This window comes from Paralichthys olivaceus, chromosome 3 (genome assembly GCF_024713975.1).
Source record: "Paralichthys olivaceus isolate ysfri-2021 chromosome 3, ASM2471397v2, whole genome shotgun sequence".
Taxonomy (NCBI): Eukaryota; Metazoa; Chordata; class Actinopteri; order Pleuronectiformes; family Paralichthyidae; genus Paralichthys; species Paralichthys olivaceus.
This window is the reverse complement of record NC_091095.1, coordinates 18,972,919-18,985,212: the sequence shown is the minus strand read 5'-3', so window position 1 is coordinate 18,985,212 and position 12,294 is coordinate 18,972,919. Positions and strand designations below refer to the sequence as shown.

The following is a 12,294-nucleotide window of genomic DNA, read 5'->3' as shown; positions in this document are numbered from 1 at the left end:
ACCAGCCAATAGACCAGCTTTTATAATATTAAGATGTGTATTATTCTATGATAAAGCATCCATAAAGCAAGCTTAATACAATATCAAATATAGTATTTTAGAATTATTATTTTCTAACACTTCCTTAAGTTGGTTTCTGTAGAATCACAGGGGATTGTTCAAAACAATTTTTATTAGTGTCGATATACAGGCAGTATGTGTGTGTGTGTGTGTGTGTGTGTGTGTGTCTACTAAAACACAATACTCAAATGCAGTGCATGATAATACTAGAGATATTTGTGGAGAAGTTGAGGCTACGTGAGTTGACTCCCTGACTGCTGAGACATTCTAAAATGATAAATGTGAGAAATTAGCTGAAAGTGATTCATGAAGACCTGGACATTTAACATTGTGTGACTGCATGTGTGTTAGTGTGTAAATGAGGGACACAGATTCCTACAGTCTTTATAGCGCACAAACCAGAGGCCACAATGGCCATGGTGCCAAGAGCGCCATAAAGACCTCAGTCTAACACAAACACTTTATGCCACTTCAAGTTGGAATCAACCAAAACTAATTTAACGGGAGAATATGCACAACTGTACAGAAACTCTGACTCTGACCTATGCAAACAAACCAACAGGAGAAATTGACAATGCAGAAGGTGAGAAGGTGAAATGAAGCCAGAATGTAAAAAGTAAATAGTAATGCATCTCACTCATTTCATTTTTATCAATACCACACATTACAGATCCACTTTATAAGTCATATAAGTCAGTTTTATTTGAGACTGGGCTGTAGAGAGACATTACTCTTCCATAAGCACCTTTCAGTTTTAAAAGATAAAAACTGACACAAATCTCATATCAAATTTAGTTCAATATGGTGCTCCACTTGTATGACGAAGCAACTTAAACAAATCCAGGATATATCCTAGTTACATTTGTTAATGTATTTTAATCATCTGGCTCTGTCATCCCAGGGTTTACCTATCTGGCTATTCTGATAGCCATTAATGATATTCAACTTTGGGAAATGTAAATAATATGATTACACAAAGAATCTATATTCACTTAAAGTGATACAGTTTATCAACCCATGTATGTATTTCTGAGTGAGACGTGGCAAGTATGATGTCTGAAACATTATCTGCAGGTATGCATGAGGACAATTTCATAAATCTGCTTATTTTTAATGCTCTCCATTTCTGGCTATTGTGTGCATGCAGGCTTTTAGTAAGAGTCCAGTGCACTGTTTTATAAATGAGGCACTGGTTCAACTTCAGATATAATCGCACACTGGCATCAAACTGTTATTAACCAGAAAACACAGATCTTAACATTCAAGGGGGAAAAAACAATGACATTAAGACTAAGTGACGGAGGAAACAGTGAGAAACGGTCAATCACAACCACGAGGTGTTACTACACACAATTGTTTACCACAAACATTAACACTTTGCCAGTTTTTCCACAGTTGTCTCTGTTTTGAGCCTCTTGTTTATACAATTTGGTACCAATATATATATATATATTTTTTTTTTCTCCTAAATGTTCCAGACTGTGGCTTCTTATTGGTTTTGACAGAAAAACTCTCAGAAGCCCAACCTCAGTTCCTCTCTATTTGCTCAATCTTCAACTCACATTTTATTTTCAAGATTTTATCAGACAGTATTTCAAGGATATTTAGATCTCTAAATAAATGTTACCCTTTACAGGTCACTGTGCAGCCTTACTGCTGATCCTCTGGAGGGAGTCTAAAGCTTTACAGGTCACAATCACCATAACTCTGGACAATCTCATAACAGAAGAATCCATAGCATCTTTTAAAAAACTGCCATTTATATAGTTTTACACTGTAGAGTGATGCGTTGCATGTGCTTTTCTCAAATTTGATGTCTTTCTCTTATCTTTGTTAATTTATTTTGCATCATTTCTGTTATATACCTTTCAAACCTTTTAAGCTGACTATTTGACTGTGTTTGTACACATTGTAAATGTCCACTATAGTCTACCTGGACTTTGCCTGTTGGCCAATACAGACTACCGATCTGATACCAGTGCATTCAAATCAAAACAACTTTTATAACATAATATAAATATAAAATAATATATATATATAAATATATATTATTTTATATTTCAACAGTTTGATCGTACTAACCTTGTATGGAAGTGTTGATTGTTGTCATTGCTGTTCGGCCTGACTCAGGTTAAAGCCTTTGAAAAACAAAAACATACAGAGAAGGAATGTCAACCCTTTATTATCTAGTTTGAGTTATGAGATAAACAGATGAATAAATAAATCTAGGAATGCACAAGCCACCACTTGAAACTGAAATGTTGCATATGGTATAATTCGTCCTCATACTTGAGGGACTTTCCAGCATGAAGTATTGCAAAATTGCTGACATTTTATGGCTGCTACACACTTGAGAATAATTGGGACGATTTTAGTCCTGGTTTATAAGATAATCTTAATGCCACTGATTGAGCTCCCTGAACTCGAATCTTCGCACCAACAGAAACCTGCAGCTGACCAGGAAAAACAAAACAAATATTGCGCAAGATGAAAACTTCTCGTTCAGGTCACGCTGCAAATTGTCTAAGCCAATTCTGCCTTCTCATCCATGAATACATGAATTCATGTTTTTTACTTTTTCATTTTTCAATGCAAAACACAACACAAATGCCTGCCCCCCCATGCTCCACACTTCCGTTCAGAAGGTGGCGGTAATGCGACTAAAGTTGTTCATGATGCCATAAAAGAACTAAAGATGAAGAAGAGTTTCTGAGAGATTTAAAATGCCAGTTTCCTAAAACTGGCAAGTGTGTGGTCATACATTCTGGCCAAATCGTCCAATGTGTGTGTCCTGACAATTATAAGACTAAAAATCTGTTCATTTGTCATTATGTCTGTGCAGTCAAGTGTGAGGCAGCCTTTAGCTAGCTCTGGCAGAACTTGCCAGTGGTTGTACAGCGCAACTGCTGTTTTAGAACGGTGAAGAAAAAGTGAGGTCTAGATGAAGAAAATTGCAGTTTTACCTGGCTGAAAAAAATGTACTTTATAAAAAAAATGCTACTACACAGATTTGCACATTCATTTCAGCAGGATGTGCATGTTCTCTATTAGTGACTGAAGTAGTCTCAACTTGGCTTCACTCCTCTGGAGTGTCTGAGCCAGTAAAAAGCTTCTCCCAATAAAAGACACCGATACAAATGTTGTATTTACTATGCAAAACTTCCTGTTTAACGAGTCAAATAGAAGAGGAATAAGACAGGGCTATCAAAAACACACAGAGCGATGGCAGCTCACCATCGAGGCTTAGGAAAATACCAAAGGAGCACAGTGGCTGATAATGCAAACCCTCGCTGGGGTCTTTAGTAATCAAACATAATTATCCTTGTCACAGTGTTCTCAAACACACTGATAATCACATTCCCATACACACACCCACATGCACATACACACACATTATGGACACACTAATCCTGACAGCCAACATGGGGATTTTCCTATTGATTCTGTTGCTCTCCTTTATTAGAATGCAGCCCTCTGATAGCTCATTGGTTTGAGAGTAAATGTCCCACTCCTGAGACTCCCTGTGTTCTACTGTCCAAGTGCCCTTTTAGTGCCCTTTTTACTCCTTCTTATATCTCCCGCTTCCTCCTCCAACACCTCAAAATGCTCAAAATCGCTTTCCATCTCCATACATTTGACTCCCTTTTTCCCCCATATCTGCTCTCCTGATTGAGCTTTTCTTCCAGCTTTACAACCCCCTCCAACCCTCTTAGTCTCTGTTTCTTTCCCTCTTCCCCATTTTCCATTTCGAGCCACATCTTCTTGCCATCCATCACCTCCTCCTCCTCCTCCTCATCCCTTTCTCCATGTATTTAGCAGCTCCCCGCCCCGTGCGTAAGTCGGTCAGTCAGTCACTCGTGAGTGGAACAGTAAAGTACCTGCTCAAATGTCATCAGCATCAACTCCGAATCTCAATCATCTCAAAGTAGATAAATGCAGGAGGGGGTTTGTGGTTGGCGCTCTGAGATAAAGTTGACAGCACTCTTCATTGGGGGGGAGGGGTGAATTAGATTATATTTTCCCCATGTCATTTCATTTTCTACCCCCTCCCCCTCCTCTTCTACCCACAATCCTTTCGTAGATATTAACTCAAAAGTGCCTGGGTGTCTCGCCTGGAGCGCAGCCTGATCAGGTGACATTTTGACAGAGTAGGCCTCGGGCTTGTTGTGCCGAGGTTTGCCTTAGCACTGTGACTACACAGATGGGATCTATAATTGTGCCCAGCTAGTCAGTTAGCTCTCGCTTGAGCCTGTCAGGAAGCACGAAAGACACTTCTGAAGACGAGGGTCTGCTCGAAGAACCATTGTCTGATATTATAGCTTGAGGTGACAGCGCTATTAAAATGCACAGTCTGAGCAGCCACGTTTATGTGGGGTGTGTGTCAGTGATGGGTGGAGAGGTGTCTTTGGTTTAATCCACTCTGTGACACAAACCCTCTCCTCCCCCTCCCACTTCCCTCTACCTCCTCTCACCTCCCGTCTTCCTCTCTCTATCATCCGGCCCTCCCTTCTTCCGTCTCTCCAGAATAGATCTTTAATGGAGGTTTTATTGTCCCTCATCCACATTCAGCTCTGTGCATGTTTATGCAGGCTCACCTGACACACACACACAAATATATGTATATCCTCACACCCCTCACATGTCCCTCCCTCTGACTTGATTGTCCCAATTTCACATCCCTGCTTTCTACATCTCTCTCATCCATTATTTTTCTTTTCTTTTCACCACATCACTAATCAACTAACTTCCCCACAGAGAACATATATCTTTCTCTCTATTTCACCACTTCTTTTTTCATGCAGTTGCGAGACGGAAACAGCACTGTCCTCCATGATTTTCACTAAAACACTGCTGTTAAGTTTTTTTCCTCCCCAGAGGGCTAGAGTGTGTACGGGAGCAAAAATGTACGATGTGCTGTGAATGTAAATCGTGATTGGGGTCTTTATTCCATTGACCAGAAGGAGGATGTTTGTATAAGCAACAACAAAGACAATGACAGGTGAAGCTGATTGATGTGCATCCAACTGAGGGGTGAGTGTGCAAGACAAAGTGTGTGAGCATACGGACTCAAAGGTAAAATCATGGCAATGAGGCTCCTCTTTTCACAGTGGGAGAGCAGGGGAACCATGGTATCACTGTCCTGCAGTTAACACACACGCACACACACACACAGAGAGAGAGCTGCACTTGGGTGTACATCAAAGCATTAGGAGGACAAAATGTCCCTCTGTGTATTTGCTACTGAGAATGAAAAATGTGGCCGTGTGTTTATACTGTTTACGTACATAATACAGTGGCAACATATATAACACAGTGAATGTAGCGTTTAAATGTATGAGCTTACATGTTTGTGTGTGTACATTCAATGCCCTATATAGGACAGGTTTTGTCCTCTAACAAAAGTCAGTGTATCTATACATAATAATCACTGCCATTACCCATAAGACCCCCAAAGTCACAGCTGCACACATTCAAGCTCTCAAACACTCACATAATCACACTCGCCATGAAAGATATACACTCCACTTTATATTCTGAAGTTACAGCCACTGGCCTCACCAGGGACCTGCTTCCACAGAATTCATTCATGTAGCATGTCCTGTTTGTCTGGTACATGCAAGTGAACGTGTGCATGTGCGTGCACGAGAGAGGCAGGGACATAAAAACTATGAATGTTGTACTGTATTGTGAGAGAGATTTACTGATGGAGGGAGGGCAGGAGCGACCTTGCTGCAGGGAAGTCTCGGCAACAAAGGTTTTCTGTAGGGTCTCTGTCCAGCACACAAAACCCCAAGCCTACACACGTACACACACACACACACACACACACACACACACACACACTGGAATAATTACAGATTTTAAAATGAATTGCAGAGAAAAAAACACAAGGGACCCTGAGGGTTTTCCCTCTTGCTCTTTCTTCCTGGATTTACAGCATTCCAGAGCAACCTCATGCACACTTTTACTCACTTTCTCATGTTATTTTGCTCTTCCCATTTATGCACTATACCTTGGATGAGTACTTGGGTAAGAACAATCAAATGTCTTTAATTAGACCCAAGTAAGGGATCAATAACATTAGGGTGTATTACTGCTGCATTGTTTCCAGGGCTCACAGGTGTCTGTTACATCTGGATGAACACAAACTTCGCTCCACTTGATAGTTTCACCTCAATACTAGAGTTTCATGCCCCATTAAACTATGGGTGACCAGACCAACTGTAGGCTAAGTCTGCTTTGTGTTAAATCATCAGTTGTATGATGGGATGAACCAGCTCCTCCTTTTAGTTAGAATGGTGTATAAATAATGCAGTCAGTGTCCCGATATTTGAAAAATGGGTTTGGAAGAGGAAGCCCTTGTATAATTTGCATGACAGTGTTTGTATGCAGTTAGAATCCAATTTTCTAGTGAGAACTTCTGTTAAATTGTATTAATGTTTTTTTATGTAATCTCTATATAGTATTTGATAAAATGCTAGTTGCTGCACAATGTAAGAGTTGTGTGAACCACACCTCACCCATCAACATTTAATGTCATTGGCCAAGTCAGATAATGTGCAGACCATGAGTCCACATCTAACAATGGTCAAATAATCAGCCCTGTATATATAAATGATTGATTAATCATTTGGGCTATAGAATGAAAAAGCAATAGTGAACTGTGAACACTAAACAAAGATAATCAGATGTTCATATAATGATCAGGATTAACAGAATATGAGTCTTAAATTATATGGTATTTTGCCCTACAAAATTTGAATGGTTGATCAATTATTGCAAATATTACAAGAATCTTTACAGAGCACAATAGAATGTGAAATTGAAATCACTAGCATGCTATGATCACCTGTTGGGGCCCATGTAATGTGCACATTTGAAGATACAGATACACACAAACACACCTTGGCATATATACAGTCCCTGCAAAATACCCATTCTCACCCTAACTGGGTCAATCCACCATCTATTATGTAGGGGGAGGGGAGGAGACATTGGTTTTGCTGAAATGGAGGAAGCAAACACCAGAATAAGGAGCTTCACTGGGAACAAAATCTACCAGTAGTGAATCTAGGACAGTTGCACGAAGGAAGGGAGGATGGAAGGACAGAAGTGAGGAAGGAAACAAAATGAGAATGGGTACGTGGGTGGCACAGGGATGAAAAGTAAAGCGGATAAAACCGCAAGGAGAGCAAATGATGAGAGGGCAGGGGGCAGTAAGACAGAAGAGAGAGAAGGACGAGAGAAGAAGGGGAAGAAAGAGGCTGTGGAGAGGACAGTGGTTTCATTAGTGAGATTGATTAGATGAATGGAGAACCTAACAGCCTCTCTGCTCTTTAGCTAAATGCCATCTCTGGGCCTATCAGCACCAGCTCCAACAACAACAACACATAAATTAGAAAGGGAGGGAGAAAGAATGAGAGAGAAATAAACATAAAAAGAGCGTCATCACAGAAACACACAGCACAGTCTGCCTGGGGAGGCCTGAGATCACAAACAATAGCAAATAGCTAATCACCTCATTTTGTTGCAGGAATGTACACAAATGTACAGAGATTCATTCTGTTTGGCCGTTTGAATGTGTGTTTGCAAAGTGTGCGTGGAAAAAGGCGTTTAAAGGACTTGAACCAGCCCGTGATATTATTTGTGCCATCAACCCCCCGACACACAAACACACACAGGGAAACACACACTTGCACACAATCACTAATGACATTCACCCATCCTGAGGGTTTCTATCTAAATTGTTGCCTTTTACATGGAAACTTAACAAGTGTGAAATTAGAAAGGTTACCAAATAATTCTCACACACACAAACACACACACACACAATAACAAAGCGTGTGGCAGGGTGCAGAGCTCCGATGGGGGGGAGCAGTCCTAATTGAAAAAGCCTCTTCCTTCCAGGAGTTTGCTGCTGAGTAGAAAAAGCACAATAAGGTAATTAAAAGAAGAGCAGTGTGATACGTCGCGGTTTATCTCAGGATTGTCACACACTGATTGATGTGAATTTACATAAACAAATCATATTTTCTGCCTTATTAACTGTATGTGAATGTGTATACTTGTTTGTGGAGTATGAGAAGAGGAAGCTCTTCTAAGGACTACCATTTCAGTGAATACCAGCCTATTTGCTGCTTTTAAACGACAGTAAAGTGAGTAAAAAATGTCACTTGGTTCAGCAAACATGAACCATGCTGCGTAGCTTAAAGCAAGGTCTGAGAAATCTCTCTATGATGAATAGAATAAATACTCATACATTTCTTGCACTGCACTGTCACTCTTATTTCTTATTTCATTTATTTATTTTATATTTTCTATGTGACTCTTTTTAAATGTATCATGATGCCTTATATATTTTATGCAAAGCACTTTGAATTGCCTTGTTGTTGAAATGTGCTGTACAACTTAACTTGCCTGGCCTACAGATAAGCTGACTATAGGATCTGCTTCATTAGCAACTGTAACTGAATGAAATCTTGTATTGATGTTTTTTCTTTTTATTTAAGTTGTTCTGAAAATGTAAAATCCTGATTCTGAACAAAATTTTTATTGGTCTGGATTTTTTTGTAATTATCAATAAGTTATTACAACTATCACTGTGATTTTAAAGTCATACATTTGAAACAATCAATTCCAATGTTTATGAAAGGTTTGTTTTCATTTTTCAATAACTAGTGCCGCGCCCATTCTAAACCTGCCTGTTTGGAATAGGCTGTTTACTTGGCCTGTGGTGATGCTGGTTGCAGCTTTCTTTCTGAAACTGCAAAACTGACCTGTACTAATAGAATCTTGAGTAAAGACCAGCTGCAGGACTCAGTCCACAGAACCCTGAGGTCGCCTCGCCACTGCTGCACAAAGAGCTTTTCACCTGTTTATTCAAAGTTCAGTGAGACTCGACTCAGAACCCAGTTGTCGTGAACGTGCTGTTGTCAAGGTCAACAACATCATTTACACCGCTGCTGCTACAGAGCGCTGGTAATCTTTTCAGACAGACAGACAAGACGTTTGTGGAATTAGTAGGTAAATACAAGTGAATGTTTTTTGTGCATTGAAAATGTGCCGGTCGGTGGGTTTCATTTACACTCACAAATCAACAGTCTAACATCTCCCCATCATCGGGTCTGGCTCTGATGTCACTAATGATGACAAAGAAGTGATATTATTGACGTAACGAAATTACAGGGGGTCAGAGTTGGTGTCATGAGAACTGCTCATCGAGAACACTTAACACTTTGCTTCCCAAGCCCCTCAGAAACAAACACAAAGGTGTTAAGTTGGTGGGTTATTGAGAAAATTGAAAGATAAAGACAGATTTGTGGATTTATTTGTAGGATGTTTAATTGCAGGGTTATAAAAGACAGGGCATATACGGTAACAGCTGCTTGGAGGCAGACAGTCGCCAGTAGACTGACGCTCCCCAGCCGTCTTCACCTTTCCTCTTCCCCCCTCATCATTTTCACACAGGATGGAGCACAGTTTCCTCTATTAAAACTGTAACGAGATGTAAATGAGATGCAAATCCCTCCCAGAGGAGTGGACTGCTGGAGGGCGGCTATCTGATGTCAGCGTTCAAGAGAGAACCATTGCCCGAGGAAGAAACAGAGGAGGAACAGCGCGTCTGTGTGTATGTGTGTAAAAGTGTGTACATGTGTGCCTATGTGTAAGAGAGAGAGGGGAAGGCAGAGTTGTAGAGAAAGGGCTACGGCATTGATTGCAGCTGAAGAAAAATGTTTTTGATTTATCTTGGACACAGGAGCAGAATGGGACCTTCAGTATCACCGCATGGCAGAAAAACTCTGTCGAAGAAAAATAATACCCTCAATCTGTCCTCTGTACAGCTCCAGATAGGAAGCAGTGAGAGAGGGGGGGGGAGAGGGAGGAAGTGGAGATAGAAAGGAGGAGAAATGTAAAAACAAAGATGGAGATTGGGAGGGGTGTGGGTGGAAGTCATGAAGGGGCTGATGCAGCCATGCCTGTTGACAAGAGAAAAATACACCTTTCACAGAGAAATAAAGCTTCACCTCCCTCACTGCTGCATTCTGTCTGGCATAGCAACTCATCTGGCCTCGCAATGCTCATACCACAGAGGGAGAGGGGGAGGGGGAGGGGGAGGGAGACACTGACAAAAAAAGAAGGAAATCAGAATTAGAAAAGACTTGAATGATCCCTGAAGGGCAACTGCTTTGTTACAATTGCACAACACATATTAAAGGAAGAGGAGGAAGTAAGTAAAAAAGTAAAAACTACTATAAATGGTATAGATAGCATATAGACAGTGAGTGAATAGAAACATGTATAAATGCAAATGTAAAAAGTGTGAGGCTGAATCTTCTAAACATCAGGTCCAGTTTCCTGTCTCCTCTGGTAGTGCAGTCCCCTACACTGCACATAAAAATGGACGACATGATGGCTCCCCGAACCCAAAGCGTTTCAATCTCCACCTGGTGACAAGGTGTAGTATACATAAATCCTGTGTCCCCCATGTTAGCAGAGGGGACATGGACCAAATTAAAAAGTCATACAGGTCAAATTGATTTTTCTCAAATATGGTTTCTGTCATTTTAGGTCCTTCTAATCACACTCATGCAAGTTCAAGTAATATTTTTTCTGGTAAATTCAGTTTAAATTAGTAATTTGATGTTATTAAAAGGTGGGGGGGTGTCATGATGGACAGGTGAGACTAACGATTGGCATGTGTATTAACAGGACCTTGATACTGCAGCTTCATTTCCCCGATCGCTACCGAGCAGTCAGCTCCAAAGATGCTGATGCAAGATGACAGCGTTTGTATGTGTGATATTTTCGCTTAATTCATGGAGGTGGGAGGAAGTGGAGATATGTTGGCCATCTTTATATACCGTCAATGTGCAGTATACAAACAGCACATCCAAAATGGGTAGAGTCAATGCTCTCTTTCTCTCCATCACACACACACACACACACACACACACACACACACACACACACACACACACACACACACACACACACACACACACACACACACACACACACCTCTGACTGCTCAAATCTTTTTTCCTGCGTCCTAGTAAAAGCTCAGCTGTGGCTTAGAGATAAATACGCAAAGTTGGAGCTGGACACAATCCTTTGCCCATTTCTCTAACCCTTGCTCAATTTCTACAAACGCCCATGTGATGGAGATAATCCTGTGTTATTTTTAGCTTTAAACATAAAGATGGACAGTACACACTTCTAATTTCTACCAAGACTGTAAGATTGTAGGTTGGAAGCTTCACTGACCCACTGTGATTGTATATTTTTGTGTCACACAAAGGGCAGCCAACCATTAGCACCTTGCCGACTTGCTCCGCTTGTCAACGTGAACAATTGAACACTCAAATCAGAAGTGTGATAGTTTGGAAAACCTGTAGCTCATAAGTAAAGGGACAGTTTAATTTGTCATTTTCTAGAAGTTATACTGCACACATAAATGTGTTTTTGAGCTGTAAACTAAATGATATGACTGTTCCTTGATGAACCAAAGAATTAACAGATTTATTACCAAATTTGTTAAAAACTGTAACAACTTTTATGGGTTGAACACGGCTCATAACACCACCTAGTGTTTCAAAAAACAATGGTTCTGTAGAGTCAACAACTTGGGATTTGTAATCGCATTTATCTATATTTGAAAAGCTTTTAATCAAACCACTACCAGTGAATACTTGTGAGTAAGAATCTGGAAAGCTGGGGCCATTTTGAAAATAAGACCCTAAGCCACCACATCATCTGCCAAACAGAGACGTTCACCATCCTCACCTGCCCATCGGCTGTCTGACACACAAACACACCAATTTAAACAGCTGGCTGAGACAGACGTCGGAGCTGGCCGTTTAAACGGCTCGAGACCATCATGCTGCTCAGACACGGTGTACTGTGCACTGGCCGTCTGTGACAGCAGTTCAAATGGCTCTGTACGATCGTGGTCTTGACTGTCAGGAAACTCTGGAAGCGAGAAGCAGTCTACCTCTCTGTCAAAAATCAGTAGGTAGATAGGTGTGTCTCAGCAAGCCCCCTCCCAGCACTGCATTCAAGGAAACATTTTACACTACACAGTATTTGTTCCTTAACAAATGATAGTACCTACATGTACATTTGTATTAATTTACCCTTTGCAGTTTTGCTTTTTTTAAGCTAATGTACTTACATGATATTTGCTGTTTTGTACCATCATGGTTGAATGCACTTATTGGAAGTTGCATTGGATAA

At 40.6% G+C, this 12,294-nt stretch overlaps 1 protein-coding gene across 4 annotated transcripts in view; it reads right to left on the bottom strand.

The window, feature by feature from the left end:
• Window positions 1–12,294, bottom strand: part of dab1a (DAB adaptor protein 1a) — a 230,413-nt gene that overhangs the window by 176,949 nt on the left and 41,170 nt on the right. For 3 of the 4 annotated variants that reach the window (XM_069522354.1, XM_069522343.1, XM_069522342.1), the window contains one exon: window positions 2,143–2,198. The exons of the other annotated variant lie outside the window; for it this stretch is intronic. The gene's annotated coding sequence lies outside the window, so the exon portion shown is untranslated. The remainder of the gene's footprint in view (window positions 1–2,142; window positions 2,199–12,294) is intronic. 4 annotated transcript variants of the gene reach the window in all.